General features: G+C 42.5%; 1 pseudogene; it reads right to left on the bottom strand.

Annotated features, from left to right (window-relative positions):
- Positions 1-14,449: 14,449 nt before the first annotated feature.
- Positions 14,450-15,309, bottom strand: LOC118664158 (annotated as a pseudogene).
- Between the last annotated feature and the right edge of the window lie 2,907 nt (positions 15,310-18,216).

The following is an 18,216-nucleotide window of genomic DNA, read 5'->3' on the forward strand; positions in this document are numbered from 1 at the left end:
CAAGGCAAGTGTTGTCAGCCAGGCCGAGCACCTGGGAGTTTTCGCTTGAGTGAAAACAAAGGACACCAGGTCTCCTCAAATAGACTTCTGCATCGGAGGCCAGCAGCATGTTCAGTGACCAGATGGACAGGGACATTGACCAGAGGAGCCAAAGGACAGCATGGAGATCCAATAAACCCAATCTGTTTCTATCCCCAAGACTGTGATGATGGATAAACCTTATTATCCACCATCCCTCCCCAAGTTGTCCACTCCCATACAACTGGGCATTATTTCAAAGACAGAAATAAGCAAGAGAGGGGGAAAGCTGTATGAATGAGCAGTTTTAGCTGAGGGAGACTCGTTAAGTTATTGAATCAGACTGTACTTTAAACTGGATTGGGTGGCTACTCTTCCCCCTTCACCAGGGCTCGAGGGCTTCTGAAGAAGCTGGATAAAGCACAGGCACAGTAAAGAGCTAGACAGTTTGCCCCAACCAATATGCTAAATTAATATTTGACAAAGGAGGCAAGAACATACAATGGAGTCAAGATAGTCTCTTCAATAAATGGTGTTGGGAAAATTGGATGGATACATGCAAAAAAAATGAAACTAGACCACCAACTTATACCATACACAAAAATAAACTCAAAATGGATAAAGGACTTAAATGTACGACGGGAAACCATAAAAAATACTAGAAGAATCCAAAGGCAACAAAATCTCAGACATATGCTGAAGCAATTTCTTCACTGATACAGCTCCTAGGGCATTGGAAACTAAAGAGAAAATAGACAAATGGGACTACATTAAAATAAAAAGCTTCTGCACAGCAAAAGAAACCATCAACAAAACAACAAGAAAGCCCACTGCATGGGAGAACATATTTGCCAATGTTATCACCGATAAGGGTTTAATCTCCAACATTTATAGGGAACTCATACAACTTAACAAAAGGAAGATAAACAATCCAATCAAAAAATGGGCAAAGGACCTAAATAGACACCTTTCAAAAGAGGACATTCAGAAAGCCAAGAGACATATGAAAACATGCTCAAAGTCACTAATCATCTGAGAGATGCAAATCAAAACAACAATGAGGTACCATCTCACACCTGTCAGACTGGCTATCATCAACAAATCAACAAACGATAAGTGCTGGAGAGGATGTGGAGAAAAAGGAACACTTGTGCACTGCTGGTGGGAATGCAGACTGGTGCAGCCACTATGGAAGACAGTATGGAGTTTCTTCAAAAAACTAAAAATGGAACTCCCATTTGACCCTGTGATCCCACTTCTAGGAATATATCCCAAGAAAACAAATACCCAAGCAATCAGAAAGGATATATGCACCCCTATGTTCATAGCAGCACAATTCACCATAGCTAAGATCTGGAAACAGCCTAAGTGCCCATCAGTAGATGAATGGATTATAAAACTGTGGTACATCTATAGGATGGAATACTATGCTGCTGTAAAAAAGAAGGAACTCTTACCATTTGCAACAGCATGGATGGAACTGGAGAGCATTATGCTAAGTGAAATAAGCCAGTCAATGAAGGAAAAATACCACATGATCTCACTCATTTATGGATAATAAAGACCATTATAAACTTATGAAAAAAAAAAAAGAGCTAGACAGTTTGTGTGCGGATCCATGGTGTGGTGTAAATTGTATGAGCCCACTGTACTGAAGCATAGATCTCGCTGGTGACTCTTACCTCTTCATACTCCTTTCAAATTTGATACAGAGTGTTGAAAAGAATTCACCACAAAATGGAGCAATGAAGAAAGAAGTACCCCACACATATCTCATAGGAAAGGCTTCCCTTCATTCTGTTAGCTCTGGGTCTTGGTAAAAGATAGAAGTGGGTGAGAATGAGAGGTATTGGTCTACCTTAGTTTGTTTACATGAGTCAGTTCTAAGAGTTGCCTAAGAAAACATTTATCCTCAACCTTATTTGTTGCTCAGAAGCTATGGAACTTCTTAGATTATGTATGTTAGGAATTGCAAACATACCAATAGTAGCCTACAGATATACCAGGTAGAATAAATGTCCCTGATTTCTAGTTTCTGAGTCCCTGGATTCTACCTTACATTCAGTTTCCAGGTTGCTGTCAAAATAGTAAACCTTTCTGAAACCATAAGATTAGAATTTTCTTTGCAGGACTGTATGTATGCAAATAAGTCATCAAATGTACCTAGAGTCACAAAATTCTGTTGGGCATGCCAGCTCTTAATAAATGCTTTAATTGTGAATCCCCACAAGTTTAAGATATTTTTAAACTCACAGGCACAAATTATACTGAATATTAAATAATTCTTTCAGAAAAATCTCAAGTTTTGAAAATAAGCCATTTGAAAATAAACAATTACTTCAGAAGTAAGCTTTGTGCTTTAGAAATAGAACCTGCAAATGTTTTCTGAAGAAGAGTTTAAGAGCTCTTGAATTGATCAAAATAAGACAATGGTTATGAAGATGAGTTTAAAATTTCACTAATTGAGATAATATTATTAACAAAGCCTGTTTATTGTAGGTACAGGGCTACATTTTTTTTTTTCAGGATATGTGTTCACATTCTTTTTGCCATTTTTTCAGGATACATGTTCACATTCTTTTTGTGATTTTTCTCATACAAATCTATTTATTTTTTAAATATTTTTTTACAATGGATTTTTAGAGGGAGAGGAAGAGAGAGGAGAGAGAAACATTGATGTGAGAGTGAAGCATCGCCTGCCTCCTCCATGCCCCCTGCCGGGGATCTAGGTCAGAATTGGGCATGTGCCCTGACTGGGAATTGAATTGGCAACCCCTTAGGTGCATGGGACAATACCCAACCAACTGAGCCACCCTAGCCAGGGTTAATTTCTTAACTATATCTTTTTCTAGAAATGGAGCTCCTTGAAATATAGAAAAATTATCATATTTAACAGGGCTCTCTGCAAATATTAAACAAATTTTGATGCAGGATACTTTCATTTTCTGAATTTGAGTATTTCTACTTGTAACATGGAATATGTGAAGAGCTGATGCAATGACTTTCTTTAAACATGAAAGACTGTGGAGAGGAATGGTGACTGCATATGGAGCAAAAGTTATGGGAAAATGCACAGTAATATTCTACATGATAATTTTATACCCGCAAATTTGAATTATTGTCATTTTGTCTTTGTGGACAATTTATTCATTGGATCAGTTTCTTGATCTGCTTTCTAGCAATAATCTCTTTCTTTACCACATCTCATGTACCTACTCTTATCTTTTACTCTATAACTTATTATTAAAAACCATACCCCTCTAAAATTCCACTCTGACTACCACTCATCACCTATTATCCAGTTTATTTATATATTTCCTATGTCCAATTATTCTTTGATCCCATAAGCACTGCTAACTTATCAGCCCTATACATTTTTGTGATCTGTTAGCTATCATAAATCTTCATGTCCCTCTGTACCCAGCTTAGAATACATGATTCATTGCTATAATTACTCATTTGCATACATCTGCAATTTCATTGTTGTTCCCTCCATCTGCTGGCAAAAAACAACCTCTGGTTAAACCCATCTCTATTTCATGCCCCAATAGAGCCAAATGTAGCTGGAGAAATACACACAACCTTGTTAACTGGTTTTACTTTAAACCTAGGAACAAAAAGCCTATTATATTTCCTTGGACAATGCACTTTCTTGTTCTCACAGGGAACGTTTCACATTTACTTTCTTCTCAAATTCAATACACCTCACCTTTTTCAACATTAACTGATAACCTTTCTTATTTTATTGAGACAATAAAAACAATCAACAGAGAACTTTCTCATCTTTTTACCACTTAATCTACCAACCTACCTACATCTGTATCCATATACTCTGCCTTCCCTTTTATTGAAGTGGATAAACTGTCTCTCCTCTTATCTAAGGCCACATCCTCTTCTTGGAGAGAGTCAGGGTCCTGGAAGGTAAGAGAAGGCCTTCTCAAAGAGAGTTTAATGAGGACCTGTTTACAAAGGTAAGGGCAGAGTTACTAGTAAGGGGACTGACCAGGGATCAAAGCACTTGGGGACTAGGAACAGTGAGGATTCTGAGTGAGCTGTTACTATAAGACAGAGAGAGCTATAACCCTTGGAGTGGCTGCCTGACAGAAACTATGGCTTTAGGAAGAGGAACACAGTCACTGCCAAACCATGGCCCAGAAAGGAGAGAGCTGGGGGAATAAACATCCCAAACCCTCTTTCCTCCCTTCCCTGATCTTCTGCTGGTGCTTCCCCATAGTGGACCCCAATTGAAAACCAGAGGACAAGAGATGCCAAAACCGGTTTGGCTCAGTGGATAGAGCGTCGGCCTGCGGACTGAAGGGTCCCAGGTTCGGTTCCGGTCAAGGGCATGTGCCTTGGTTGTGGGCACATCCCCAGTGGGAGATGTGCAGGAGGCGGCTGATCGATGTTTCTCTCTCGTCGATGTTTCTAGCTCTCTATCTCGCTCCCTTCCTCTCTGTGAAAGATCAATAAAATATATTAAAAAAAAGAAAAAAAAAGAAAAAGAAAACCAGAGGACAAGAGAGCTGGGTGACATAGTCTATTGAGGTGACATAGTCTTCCCAGGGCACAGAGCAGGGTGATAACCAAGGAAAGATGATCTGAAGGGCATATGTAGAAGATCCATGACGGGTTATTTCCCAATCCTTCCTCATTTACTCAAAGAATAGTCTATAATTATTCTTTTTCTCTTTGGAGTTAATTTACCCTTGTATTCAATTAGTCTTATTATCACACAAACATCTCTTAATCTATTATCTCCCTTTACTTTGTCTGCCCTTGTCTTCTGGCTTCTGTCTGAGTTGGCCAATGGAAGGTATTAACAGATCAGAAGATGAGGAGGAAAGAGAGGTTGGGACATTTATTCTTCTGGCCCCCTTTCTTCTAGTCCAGTGGTTCTCAATCTTCCTAATGCCGCGACCCTTTAATACAGTTCCTCATGTTGTGGTGACCCCCAATTTCGTTGTTACAAATTGAACATAATTAAAGCATAGTGATTAATCACAAAAACAATATGTAATTATATATGTGTTTTCCGATGGTCTTAGGCAAACCCTGTGAAAGGGTCGTTTGACCCCCAAAGGGGTCGCGACCCACAGGTTGAGAACCGCTGTTCTAGTTCATGATTTAGCAATGCCTGTGTTCTTCTACTTAAGGCCACAGTTCCTGCCCTGTAGCCCCACTTCCATTTCTCTAATCTCCTTTAGAGCAAAAATTATCACAAGAGTTGTTTATACTCCCAGTTTATGCTTCTTCATCTCCCATTTTTCTCTTGAAGCTACTCCAAATTAGACCTTGTTTTCTCCATCCTAATGAGATTGTACTTGTCAAGTTTATTGTGATATTGTGATTTTAAGAAATATACATTTGGTTATTCAGATGATGAAAATATATTTCTCATATATATTTGGTTTTGTTCCTGTTCCTGACTTACAGTTCCTAAAACCCTTGGGATTTCTTGTGATAAGAGCAGCGGTTTTCAACCTGTGGGTTGCGACCCCTTTGGGGGTCAAATGACCCTTTCACAGGGGTCGCCTAAGACCATCGGAAAACACATATATAATTACATATTGTTTTTGTGATTAATCACTATGCTTTAATTATGTTCAATTTGTAACAATGAAAATACATCCTGCATATCAGATATTTACATTACGATTCATAACTGTAGCAAAATTACAGTTATGAAGTAGCAACGAAAATAATTTTATGGTTGGGGGTCACCACAACATGAGGAACTGTATTAAAGGGTTGATGCATTAGGAAGGTTGAGACCCACTGGATAAGAGCAATAGATTCTTTTGTTATGTTAATGAGGTAACTTGTAAAACCTTTAGGTAACCTACACATGAGGGGCTTGTTGTCAGGGCAACTAACCACGTAATTAGAGGTAGAAACTTTCAGTACTCACCCCCCTCACCTCCCCACCTCTGAGGAGGGCAGAGGGGTTGGAGATTGAGTTCACTTGTCAATGGCCAATGTTTTAATCAATCATGTCTATGTAATGAAGCCTCCATAACAACCCTAAAGGATGGGGTTTGGAGAGCTTTGGTTGGCAAAGAAGCTGAGATTTGAGGAGAGAAGTGCTCCTAGAGAGGGCATGGGAGCTCCACACCCTTCCCCCATATCTTCCCCTGAGCATCTCTTCTATATGGTCTTTCCTGCATTATGTCCTTTTTTATTAAACTAGTATTCCCATGAGTAAAATGTTTCTCTGTGTTCTATAAGACTCTCTAGCAAATTAATCAAATCTGAGGAGGAGGACAGGGGACCTCTCATTTATAGCCAGAAGTACAGGTAATATCTGGCCTTGAAATTGACATCCTGAGTTGGAGGGGGTTGATGGAACCTCCAATTTGTAGCTAGTTGATCAGAAGCACAGACAACAGTCTGGGCTTGCTACTGGCCTCTAAGTTGGGGCTGAGGGTATGCAGTGTTAATAAGAGTGAGCCCTCAACCTGTGGATTCTGACACTATCTCTTGGTAGATAGTGTAAGGATTGAAATAGATTCTCCAACACCCTGGGGTGTCCAAGAGTTGCTTGGTTTTGCATGAGAAACCCCCTACCCCCAAGAACCCCAAATAGTTAAAGAAACTGCCATGTTGGCAATTTCATTGGTTAATTACCAGGATTTATCCCTTCTCGGCAACATTTGACAAAGTCACTTCTGTCTTCTAGTACTGCATTTTTTTTAACCTTCTTTTCTGACTTAAATGTTGAAGTACCCTAGTGAAGTCCTCAGGCCTCTTTTTTTTTTTTTTTTTTTTTTTTTTAAATTTCTATTTTCTATCTATACTTGATACCTAGATAGACTTATTCAATCCCATGGTTTTAAATATTATCTACAGGCTGATGATTCCCAAATTTATGTCTGACTTCTATCCTACTATCCTATCACCTATGTAAGTATCTTTCACATGGATATCTATCAAGCATTTTAAAACTTCTTTTGGAATGGAGTTTTGACTCCTCCATCCCTTGTCCCTCTCTGAGTTTTCACCATCTCAGTAAATGCCATCATCATTTACCTAGGCCAGAAGTCATCATTGATTCTTCTCTTTCTTTCACATCCTAATCCAATCCTTTTTCGAGTACTGTTGCCAAATTGTCTAATTAAGTTCAGAATTCTACCACTTCTTACCATCTATATCAGCCGTGGGCAAACTACGGCCCGCAGGCCGGATCTGGCCCGTTTGAAATGAATAAAACTAAAAAAAAAAAAAGACCGTACCCTTTTATGTAATGATGTTTACTTGAATTTATTTTAGTTCACACAAACACTCCATCCATGCTTTTGTTCCGGCCCTCCGGTCTGTTATGCCCAGATTTCAAGATCCCCAAAAACCACACCAGGGAGCCATTCCGATGCAAAAGCAGAGGGTCCTGTATTGAGCTAGCTAACTCGACCCTGCCTCCCGGCCGACGCAGCTACCGGAAGCAGAATGCCCCCACCGTGGGAAAAACAGGGTTTTAATAGGGGGTGGAGTCAGGGGAGGGGAGCTGACCGTGGGCCCTGCCAATTGGCCAGGCGCCAATCGGGTCTTCTTATACAGGATGTGGTCATCTCTATGGCGCGCACGTCCCTTGATTGTCATTGGTTAGTTTAAAGAAATCCCGGGCGTGGCCAGCAGGGGCCTGGGCTTCCGGGAAGAAGGTACTCTCCTGAGCACATGGCGGCTGCCCCAACATGGAGGGTACGGGGCAAGATGGAGGGCATAGCCCTCGCCCTTTCACGGTCCAGTTTAAGAACCCATTGTGGCCCTCGAGTCAAAAAGTTTGCCCACCCCTGATATATCATATCATCCTGTTCTAAGTCACCATAGTCTCTTATCTGGTCTACTGCAATGGCTTCCTAATTGATAACCCTTTGTTTTCAATCTTGCCCTAATCTATTCTCTGGACAGCATCCAGAGTGATCTTTTGAATAAAAAGTAATTTATCTCACCATTTAAAACACTTTCCATTGGCTTTCTGTCACTATCCAAACAAAATTCAAAGCCTTTGTCCTGAGTGTAGGGCCTTATATAATCTGACCCCTGGCTACTTCTCCCACCCCTTCTGTAACATTCTCAGCATTGCCAGTTCCCCTCCAATCATGCTGGCCTTGAGCTTTCCTGGACAAGCTTTCTACTTCAGGGCAGTAATTTGTACTTGCTGTTTCCTCTGCCTGCAGATGCTTGCCCACTTTCTCACTCCTTCAGTTGCCATCTTTTCATGCCTTTCTGACCACTCGGTCTAAAATAGTCACCCTTCTCCCATTACTCTTTTTCCCCCCCTTACTCTATTTTTCTTTATTGTACTTATCAACATATATGTATCTGTGGTCTTTTCCTCCCAACTATAATGTAATTTTGAGGGCAGGGACTTGGTTGCCCTGTTTACTCCTCTAATCCTAATGTTTAGTAGAGCCCATTGAATATACTAGAAGTTAATATAATTTGGTGAATGAGGGAAAAGCTAATTTACTACTGATGGTTAACTTTAAAATTTTGGCAGTATAACTGCATTAACATTTTCTTTTTCTTAAACATTTGAATTAGATTTTTAGATGAAAAGTACTGTGTTGAAAAAATATTCATTTAAAAAGGATTTTTGTGTTTGCAATATTTTATTGTCAGTACAGTGGGAATTTTGTGTTTGTTTTCAGGGTCTCTGTGCCAAGAACTCAGGGCATCGAAGTATGTGATTTATGAGGTCAGGAAAGTACATTAGGTTAATTATGCTACTGCATTGCCAGGCACTTTCTTGGAGTTTGCTGGTATGCAGCAATCAAAACAGCAGCATTTAAAATTGCTAGAACTATTAAAACATGCAAATTCTACTTGTTTACATGTCCTGCTCCTTTTGGAGGTTACTGCTGATAATATGACAGAAATTTATGATATTTGCAACACTATGAAAAATTAACAGGTTAAATATGAATCTCTATTAATAATATGACTTAGCTTCTAGTATTTCATGTAGAGGACTTCTCAGATACCTTTCTTCTTTTACATAGTTGAACTTTTCTCTTAGAATTCTTCATTACATCTCAGCTGTTTTGAGAAATTTAAAACAACCACTTAAAAATATATTCATGTTGATACAGTTATTCCTTATGATGTATTTACCTAAGCTTTTCATTAATTTATCTGTTATCTGAACAAATATTTATGGAGCTCCCATGTGTCAAAAGCTGATATAGATGTATATATCAGTGAACAAGACAGATAATCCTGAGCTCATGGAATTCATAGTTAATTGGTGGATATCAGAAATATTTATACTTAGAGTATGGGGCAGGGAAGGAGAACAGGCAGTACTATGGAGCAGGGAGAAAGGCTGCTATTTTATTTTATTTTTTAATCTTCACCTGAGGATATTTTTCCATTGACTTTTAGAGAGAGTGGAAGAGAGAAGAAAAGACAGAAATATCAATGCGAGAGAGATACATTGATTGGTTGCCTCTTGGAGCCCAGGCCCGGGCCCAGGAGGAGCCTGTAACCGACGTATGTGCCCTTGACCAGAATCGAACCTGGGACCCTTTTGTCTGCAGGCTGACACTCTATCCACTGAGCCAAACCAGCTAGGGCAAGTCTGCTATCTATAATAATAAAAGCGTAATATGCTAATTAGACCAGATAGCCAAACGACCTTCCGGACATCATTCTGGACGTCCTTCTGGATGAAGCCGCAGCAGTGGGGGCCAAGGCAGAGGCAGTTAGGGGCAATCAGGCAGGCAGGTGAGCATTTGGGGGCAATCAGGCAGGCAAGCAGTTAGGGGTGATCAGGCAGGCAGGCGAGCAGTTAGGGGCAATCAGGCAGGCAGGTGAGTGAGTGGTTAGGGGCGATGAGGCAGGCAGGCAAGTGGTTAGGGGCATCAGACAGGCAGGCAGAGTGGTTAGCGGCGATCAGGGAGGCAGGCAGGCAGGCCAGCGGTTAGGAGCCAGCGGTCCTGGATTGTGAGAGGGATGTTCGACTGCCGGTTTAGGCCTGATCTCTACGGGATTGGGCTTAAACTGGCAGTTGGACATCCCCCGAGGGGTCCTGGATTGTGAGAGGGTGCAGGCCGGGCTGAGAGATCCCCCCCCCCCGTGCACGAATTTTGTGCACTGGGCCTCTAGTCTTTATATATATAAAAGCCTAAGCGATCATCTGCCCGTTTGCCCATTTGCTCAGTAGCTATGATGCCCAATGACCACAAGGGGGCAGACGCTCCAACCAGTAGAGGAGGGAGCCCAATTCCTCGTAGAATCTGCATTGGGTTAGGTTGCTGCTGGGGCACTGTCGGCCCCGAATGTGCTTCTCCTGCACCCCTGACCCAGAGATCAGTTTCAGCCCGATCCCTGCAGGCCAGGCCAAGGGACCCCACCAGTGCATGAATCTGTGTACCAGGCCTGTAGTTTTAAATAAAGCAGTTATTAAAGACCTATCTAAGGAAATATTTGAGTAAACCCTTGGAGCTGAGGGACTGAGTCATATGGCTATTTGCAAGGGGAAAAGCACTTGACTTTCAAGGAAAGGCTCTGAGATAGAAGCATAGGTAGAGAATCCAGGAATAGTAGGTTTGTTATGGACTTAATCACTCTTGATTGAGAGATAGTAGGAAATGAGTTTGGTTGTGGTAGGACAACAGGTTATATAGAATTTTCAGCTATTATAAAGATTTTGATTTTTATTGTGAATGAGCTAGGAATCTTTTGAAAGGTTTTGAGAAGAGTGATCTGATCTGCCATATGTTTAAAATGATCGACTCTGTGTTGCATGTTGAGAATATACTGAAAGGAAGCAAGGAAAGAAATGGAGGAGATGAGTTAGGAGTTTATTATACAATTCCAAGTATGTAGACATCATTGTGCCTTAGATTAGGGTGTGGTAGCAGTGAGAGTGGTGAGAAGTGGCAGACTCTAGATTTTGAAGGTAGAGTCCTGGGTTTTGTTAACACATTGTATGCAGGAAACGTATTTATACGTTTTACGTATTTATACCTTCTACCAGTGTAGTAGAGCATGGGACACGTATTAATACGTTTTTTATAGACTAGCAGTAGAATGTGGGTAACGTATAAATACGTAAACTAAAGTTATCGTAATTTTACTGAACGTTGCCATTTGCGCAAAAAATTAGCAAAAATGACCTGCACCACCTGTTAGCGCGCGATAAAAACTACACGCAAACAATGTGTTAATAGATTTGGTGTTAGGGATGGGAAAACTAGAAGAGTTAAGGCAGACTCTTTTTTTTTTTTTTTTGCCTGAACCTCTGGAAATATGGCATTCCCATTTTCAAAGCTGGAGAAGTCTAGGAAGGCAGAATATTTAGGGGGTGGAGTGGAAGAGCAGGAGTTTGGTTTTGGAGGTGTGAAGTTTGAGGCACCCATGTAGATATGTTAAGTATACAATTGGCTACAGAAATCTGGGGTACCAGGAAGATATCAGGATTGAAATTTAAATTTGGGAGGTCAGAATATTAATCTATATATATAAAAGGCTAAGTGACTGTCCGACCATTCGACTGGCTGGTAGGTATGACATGCACTGACCACCAGGGGGCAGATGCTCAACGCAGGAGCTGCCAAGCTGTGGTGACTTGGCAGTGGGCGGTTCTTGGGTGACGTGCCCCAGAACCAGAGAGGAGGGAGCCTGATTCCGGGGTGCATCACCCGAGAACTGCCCTTTCTCAATCTAGGACCCCTCAGTGGATGTCGGAGAGCTGGTTTCTGCCCCATCCCTGCAGGCCAGGCTGAGGGACCCCACCTGCTAGAGGGACCCTGCTCTCTCTGCAGACGCCCTTCGAGCTGTGGCGCACCTCAGGTTGGCTCCAGGGCGAGTCTGGTCCATCTCGCCCAGTCCTGCACCGCCAGCCACCTCCTAATTAGTTTCAATTCAATGTGCAGGAATCCCTGCACCAAGGCACTAGTGTTTTTTATAAAACCATGTGACTGAAGGGAGAAGTGAGAGGTCATGACATGTACAATATTATGAAAAATTTTATTAAATTCTCTGAAGCAGATAATGTTCATAATTGAGGTGTTAAATTTTCTTGCCAAATTTTATGCAAAATATTCATTAAATTTTTATATAGAAACTAGTTAGTTAGCTGCATATGGCACAGCTTTTTGTTAGCTTTTACCCTTTTCAAATTAAAAATATTATCTCTTGCCAAAACCGGTTTGGCTCAGTGGATAGAGCATCGGCCTGCAGACTGAAAGGTCCCAGGTTCGATTTCGGTCAAGGGCATGTACCCGGGTTGCGGGCACATCCCCAGTGGGAGATGTGCAGGAGGCGGCTGATCGATGTTTCTCTCTCATCGATGTTTCTAACTCTCTATCTCTCTCCCTTCCTCTCTGTAAAAAATCAATAAAATATATTTAAAAAAATATTATCTCTTAACTTCTGGAAAGTGTTGATTACTAGATAAAAAATTTATTCTAACCAACCTGAGTTCTAATTTGCATAAATAGCATTATGGGGTTCAATTTCAAATTTAAAAGAGGTCATACTTATTTAAGCATTTTAAGAATCTACCTGATTTATTAACATACATGAATTTAACTTTTAAACCTTCTGGAATTGATTAATCAAGATCACTTCTAATGTGACAGAAACAGATGACTCTTAGAGTTCTTGATTGAAAAGAACAGAACAGTAGGGTATGATTTAAGTAGGAAAGGAATTTATTGGAAGGATATAAGATACCTTACAGGAACTGCAGGAAGGCTAGACCGGACTCAAAAAATAGTCAAGAACCAAGAAATACAAAGCACAGCCAAGATTTCCCCACAGAAAGAGTGTTCTAAGGAGACTGGCTGTTTTGCCGTTACCACTAGCTATTAGTCACCACACTGCTAGACTCTGGATCCTTAACACTTTTCACTGTGTCTTCACTCATGATTCTATCATAGTCAAATTATTGAACCCGAGGGGCGGGTTTTAGAACCTCCAATTAATAACTGATTGGTCAGAAGCACAGGTGACAGCCTAGATTTGTGATTGACACCTGGAGTGGGTGATGGGCAGTGTTGTGGGACTGAGCCCTTAACCTGTGGGTTCTGATGCTAACTCCAGGTGATGCATGGGTTGAGGGTATCTGGGGACCTGAGGGTTCATGACCCACTGTAGATTCTTGGCTTTCCCCAGGAAAGAATTCAAATGCCAGCCAGATTAGAGTTTGAAGTGAAAGTGAGTTTACTAGTATTAGTGAAGCAGTGAAACAGAGCAGCCCCTCCCTGTGGGGTTTATTTCTTTTATTCAGGCTCATTTGAGGGGTAGGGCGTTCAATAAGGGGGAGGATTGCTGGAGACCAATTCCAGCATGACAGCAGGGCTGCATCTGGGAATGGCTGAAGGCATTTCCCCAAACCTGAATAGGATACATTAAATTGATTTCTTGGCTGCCAGACAGCTAAAAGGCATCTTAATCTACATGTTATTGTCTCCTACTGGCCAAACACCTGAACAGCGTAGGCTAATTCCCCCATTCTGACAATGTTTCTGTATACCCTTTGAAGTGTACATCTCTGCCTCGCCTCAGGACAAGTTGTGTTAATAAAAAGCATGGGGTCCTGGGGACGAGGAGAACCTAAGACCTTAGACTTAAGACTTTAGATCTTAACTCCTTTAGCTAAGCTCCTCTGACCCCCAATGCCTTTCAAAATTATATTTCGTCTCCGGACTCTTTATTAGTCTCTGGATTCTTATTTAACATCTACGCACAGCCTTCTCCAGATTCCTGAACCCTTCTAGATGCTGGGACAAGAACCCCGGCAGAGGATTTTTCCAGGGAAAGGAGTGGAGACTTCTCAGTAGAGCCCCAGTCACCAGTCACCATTTTGTGACCTTTTATATGCTTCCCTTTCCAATCATGGCAGCTCCGGGTGTGTTGTTTAGTATGCTAATGTATTTCAATGAGTGTTTAATGAGGCTAGGGGTTATTGCCTTTAGGTGAAATTAGTTGCCATGTTGAATGGAGCTGTTCTCTGCCTGTGGAGGGATGATCTTCCTTCTTATTATTTATGTATTTATTGTCACTACAAGCCCTTTATTAACAAGTTGATAAAAAAAAAAAAATACCAGAGAGATGTAAAAGTACTTTTCTTGGAGGCCCCATGAGGGGTGGGCCCTGTCAGAACTCACCTGATCAGGGAAGGCAACCCAACCAGAGGCAGAACAGAGCTTAGGGACGCCCGGGAGCAGCTGGCCCTGGGTGCAGAGACCGGGATGGCTTGGCCTCAGGCATTTGGCTGAGGCTGGGCAGGGAGTGACGGATTGAGGGTTTCTTTGTGGAAGCCCAGAGCACCTGTTCCCCTGTGTGGGCAGACAGGGCCCGTCCACCTCAGAGCTGGTTCCTGCACTCAGCTTACATAGAGAGGGGGAGAGGGGTGTCCCCCTGCACGAATGGGGGTGGGGGAGGGAAGGAGAGGGAAGTGGGCTAAATCCTGAGTTGAGGAAATAGCTTAGAGAAGTCTCTGGGATTGAGGGGCGAGCACAGAGGCTGCTGCTACCCGCTGGCCTCTGGAGCCCAGGTCCTCCTGCGGCCGCTGGAGGACTTCGATGAAGCTGCCAATGCCAATGCCATCCTCAGGCACCAGGGCGTGGGCAAAGTTGAAGGTGCTGATGCAGTAGGCAGAAACATCGGCAGCAGCCAGGGGACCAGCGATTTGGGCCACGATCCCGCATTCATCAAAACCCGAGGGCTGTCCTCCAATGCGCACCACCCTCCGCAGCTCTCCCAAGCAGCTGGTCAGCAGGAGGTCTCTGGGGAACTTCTGAGCCTACGCATCCATGACGATGGACACGTAGCCCTCGATGAGGGAGAAGGCAAAGAACGCGACGGAGCCGGGCCCAGGATGGCCAGGGGCGGCTCTTTGGGGACACCGTGGGAGTGGAAGAGTCCGTCGCTGAGGGTGGTGGCGATGGCTGGCAGTGTCTCAGGGTCCAGCGTAAGGACTCTGGAGAGGATGCACCGTGGGGTTGGGCCCATGCTGAGCACGGGGAAAGCCATTGCAGGAATCATCCCCAGCAACAGGCAAGGGCTCCCCGCCCACCTCTCGATAAATGTCGAACTCCTGGACCAGAGTGCGGATCACATGGACAGGTCCCGCTCCGCACCAGGATGAAGTCCCTCTGGTAAGTGGACAGCATCAGCGCAGACACGTGGTGCTCGGCCAGCGGTGCAATGACCGAGCGGACAATCTTCATGACCCCAGCAGCTTGTCCCGTGGCGGGATGACCCGTACAGCACTAGCCAGGTGGCCTCAGCCGCTCGCGGGAACTCTGATAGGGGCAGCCCTTTGAAGCCCTCCTGGTCCAGCATGAGCGCTCCATCGCGGGCGCACGGACTGACCCTGCCAGACCAGGGCGCCAGGGCGGGCAGTCTTCCTTCTTGTTGACAGCGCCTGCATCTTTGATCGATTGCAGCTGTTGTGCCACGTCCCCTGTCTTACAGGTAGATGGTTAGGTGCTATGATTCCTGGGACTTAACTGACCAATATTATGTGATGAAGCAGGCTGACCTCCGGTTCACCCTGGGAATGTCTATCACCTGAAAGAAATATTCTTGCGAGGTAAGTGGGCCCATTGAGTTGTTTGCTGCTTTAGATTTTACAGCTTTTAACAAGCACTTGCCACTTGGCTATATGTAACACGCCCTTTGGGGTGTGGAACTCCATTGTCTTTACTCCATTGTCTTTACTGTCCGAGATGCAATTCTGATGTAATTCTGGAGTTTTCAGCCTGTTTCTTTGGTCTCTTGGCCCCAGGAAGTTTTCACAGGCTGGAGAAATGGGCGGGGAAAGAAGCTTCTTGGGGAAGTCCTAGGTGGGCCATCAACCGCTCTGTGAGGTGAGGCGGTCTGAAAGTTGGATGCTTGTAGCCCACCTTGTGAGTACAGGATGCCCTGAAATACTGGGTGGACTGGAGCATTTGTTTGCTCAGTGTCATCTTGCCCACATGGGTGGTAAGGAAGGGTGGTAAATGGCTGCTACAGTGGACTGGCAACTTTTATGGGCAGTTTAGCTGGCTACTGACACCCTTTTAAAGGCTATGGCAAAAGTTTGGAAGTAGAAGGGGAACTCCAACTGGAAAAGAAGTCTATCCATCTCCCTCTTGGCTACTAACTTAGCCTAGATTCACTGTGGTCGACAAACTGCGGCTCGCGAGCCACATGCGGCCCTTTGGCCCTTGAGTGTGGCTCTTCCTAAGCCTTAGGAGTACCCTAATTAAGTTAATAACAATGTACCTACCTATATAGTTTAAGTTTAAAAAGTTTGGCTCTCAAAAGAAATTTCAATCGTTGTACTGTTGATATTTGGCTCTGTTGACTAATGAGTTTGCCGACCACTGGCCTAGAAGGTTGAGGAACATCATACCAAAATAGAAACCATAGCTTGCCGCTTTGTAAAAATTGGGGGGAAAAGCTACAGCTGTGTAGGTTAAGGGCAGTAGTCATGAAGCCAGAATGGAATGCCAACACCTGGAACCCATGGGAAGAAGATAGTGAGAGTGAGGACCTAGAGGTCATAGAAGATCTGTACTTGCCTTGGGATGAACATTATGCTAACCAGCCACTACTGCAATGAAAAGCCAAGCTACAACAAATGCAGGTGGGCCAACAAGGGTGGGGGGGTGGGAGGAAGGCGAAGGCTTTGAGCGGGACATAGTGAAAATAAAACAGACTTTCAGATTAGATCCTGGCTTTGCCACTTATTGTGTGATTTAGGGGCAAGTTACTTGACCTCTCAGAGTTCTATAGTTTTAATCTGCAAATTGAAGATAATAATACTTGTGGAGTTGGTTTAAGGGTATATGAAATAAGGTATATAAAAAATGTAGCATATTCTTTGGCAAAAACCAAATGGTCAATATACACGGTAAATGGTTATTTCTCTCATTTTTCTCTTCTCATTGGTATTCAGGAATTCTTAGCTCTAAATTGGACATCAGTCTTAAACCTGGTCTTTTCAGGTTTACAGGGACTCTAGGCTATAAATAGTTCAAAGTCATTTAAAATTTCCTGGATCAACTTTTTTACACACCACCAATGACTGTCTTTTATATTTCCAAAATTCATAGTAGAATTATGTCAACAACAGTGGCCATTCTAGCTTGTAAGTAGGAGCCTACAGTGACATGTTCTGGTAGTATAGTTCTTTAAAGCAAAGGTATGGTTTTGGCCTGGCCAGTTTGGCTCAGTGGATGGAGTGTCGGCCTGCGGACTGAAGGGTCCTGGGTTCAGTTCTGGTCAAGGGCATGTACCTTGGTTGCGGGCACATCCCCAGTTGAGGGTGTGCAGGAGGCAGCTGATTGGTGTTTCTCTCTCATCAATGTTTCTGACTCTCTATCCTTCTCCCTTCCTCTCTGTAAAAAATCAATAAAATATATATTTTTTAAAAAAGGTGTGGTTTTGCTTTTTGGAAGAGCAAAAAGCATAGTTTTGTGCTTAAGCAGAGGGCTTACTCAATTGACTTAGAAATAAGTCACTAACTGTGAAACCTTGAGCCTTTACTCAGTCTCTTTGAGCCTCAATTTCTGTTTCTGTAAAATGAAGCTAATACATAACAAGATTGTTGTAAAGATTAAATGAGATTTTTAAATGTGAAATACCTAGCATAGTAACTCGCATATGCTAAGTGCTTAATAAAACAGTTGCTATAAACATCATTATTAAATTATTTAGGAAAGAAATCTCAATTAGATTATTTACAGACCTAAGATAGCTGCACCAGAGACTGGGACATTTACAAGGTTAACAGTATAGCAAGGTTAGTAGGTAGTTTTGTCTACCAGTGTAGAACCACAGGTAGTAACATTTCTTATGGAGTTGATTTGACAAGTCTTCTGAACTCTATCCATTCAAATAATTATTTACTGCGAGATATACTTCTTGCCTTCATTATGCTGTTCCTTTAGATTTCTGACTGCCAAATGCAAGGGAAATGTTGGAAAGTGGTGAACAGTGGCTTAAGCCTGAATTTGAAAATCATATGTATAGTTTCGCTATTGTAATATTGACAGGAATTTCAGGGTTTTGGTTACTCACTGTCAGAAAAAGGAAAGGAAAAGTTGGAAACTTGCACAGATTTTTTAAAAAGCAGCTTTATGGAGATTTAATTTATATACCTTCAATTTACTCATCATAATTATACAATTCAGTTTTTAGTACATTTATAGAGTTGTGAAACCATTACCACAATCCAGTTTTAGAACAGTTCTGTCACCATAA

Source organism: Myotis myotis, unplaced genomic scaffold, assembly GCF_014108235.1.
Source record: "Myotis myotis isolate mMyoMyo1 unplaced genomic scaffold, mMyoMyo1.p scaffold_m19_p_10, whole genome shotgun sequence".
Lineage (NCBI taxonomy): Eukaryota > Metazoa > Chordata > Mammalia > Chiroptera > Vespertilionidae > Myotis > Myotis myotis.